This window comes from Giraffa tippelskirchi, chromosome 3 (genome assembly GCF_054371585.1).
Source record: "Giraffa tippelskirchi isolate mGirTip1 chromosome 3, T2T-mGirTip1v1.2.pri, whole genome shotgun sequence".
NCBI classification, from domain to species: Eukaryota; Metazoa; Chordata; class Mammalia; order Artiodactyla; family Giraffidae; genus Giraffa; species Giraffa tippelskirchi.
In genome coordinates, this window is record NC_137277.1 from 111,574,858 (window position 1) to 111,576,393 (window position 1,536).

At 40.6% G+C, this 1,536-nt stretch overlaps 1 pseudogene; it reads left to right on the top strand.

The window, feature by feature from the left end:
- The first annotated feature begins 447 nt into the window (after positions 1–447).
- LOC145540931 (small ribosomal subunit protein uS17m pseudogene) lies at positions 448–843 on the top strand (annotated as a pseudogene).
- Positions 844–1,536: the final 693 nt, after the last annotated feature.

Genomic DNA, 1,536 nt, shown 5'->3' on the forward strand with positions numbered 1-1,536 from the left:
GAGGGGGCGGATTTCCCTCCCATTTAGGTCATCACAGAGCATTGAGTAGAGTTCCCTGTGCTACTGAGTAAGTTCTCATTACTTAGCAATTTTAACATAGTACTCTATGTATGTTAATTACAACCCCCCAATTCATCACTCCCTTCCTCTTTTGGTATCCACACCTTTGTTCTCTATGTCTGTGTCTCTATTTTTGCATTGCAAATAGTTTTGTCTGTATCATTTTTCTACTCCACATATATGCGTTAATATACGATATTTGTTTTTCTCTTTCTGACTTTTGCATTATTTTCTTGAGGTAGCCCAATAGTCACTCATCGGAAATGATTATGAAAGGAATCTGGAGGTGACTGCCAGCTGCTGCTACCACAGAAGGAGATGGACTGGACTGGGTAGGTGGAGGGAGCTCCATGGCATGGGAGACCTCCAGGTGACCAAAGCCACATAATGTTGATAGCTCATTCATCTGTCCATGCCAAATGGGTCATGGGGAAGGTGACTGTGACAGCAATGCAAAAGACTGCTGAGTGGCCACTCTGTGGCCAGATTGTTCTGGATCCCTATTTATTAAAATATTTTAATAAGCAAAAAGTGTACTTTGCTGCAATGCTCTCCAGCACTCCAACATTGGGTATATTGAGCTTCTCAAAGCTCTGCCTGTCCAGCAAACAAAGCCCTGTTAACCATGAACTGGCTGAGATCATGTTCAGTGTTGGACAAGTCATATATCCAGTGACCACAAAGTGCTGTGGGGGAACCACCTACCTGGAGGGTCCAGTCTGTCTGAAGTTCACCCACCTAACCCAAAACTTGGAAGACCTCAATCTCTCTTCAACACAGTGAGGGAGGATTGGAAGATGGAGCCAAAGGGAAGGGTTTCTAACTTTAATTTTTCCTAAGTTTTCTCACAAATCATCTAGTTTCCCTTCTGGTATTTATGAAATAGCTAAAAGTAAATGAAGTAAAGACCTTGTTATAATTTTCATAAAAAAAAAGAAATGGCTATGGAAGAATTAACGTTATTAAAACTAAATAAAGCTAAGAAGCAAAATAATGAATGTATATTTATTTGTGAAAAAGTTATTTTATAAAGAATCCTTTGGAAATGAAAGATAAGAAAGTGTAGTTATTGGCAGCTTTTTCCTCAAAAATAAGGTAATCTCTGATAACTGAGTCCTTTTTAAGTACATTCTAATATCCTAACTTTGGCTGCTTAAGGATCCGAATACAACGAAATGAGATTGTGTAGACAACAATCACAAAGGGAGAACAACACAATTTTGGAGGAGAATCAAAATGATGAGAAAAATCTTGTTTTTTTTTCCGCCCCTAAGAGAATTAATATGCAAGTATAGAGATGTGTGGGTTCCTCAGTTGGCTCAGTGGTAAAGAATCTGCTTGCCAGTGCAGGAGATGCAGGTTCCATCCCTGGGTCGGGAAGATCCCCTGGAGAAAGGAATGGCAACCCACTCTAGTATTCTTGCCCGGGAAATCCCATGGACAGAGGAGCCTGGCAGGCTACAGTCCATAGGGTTG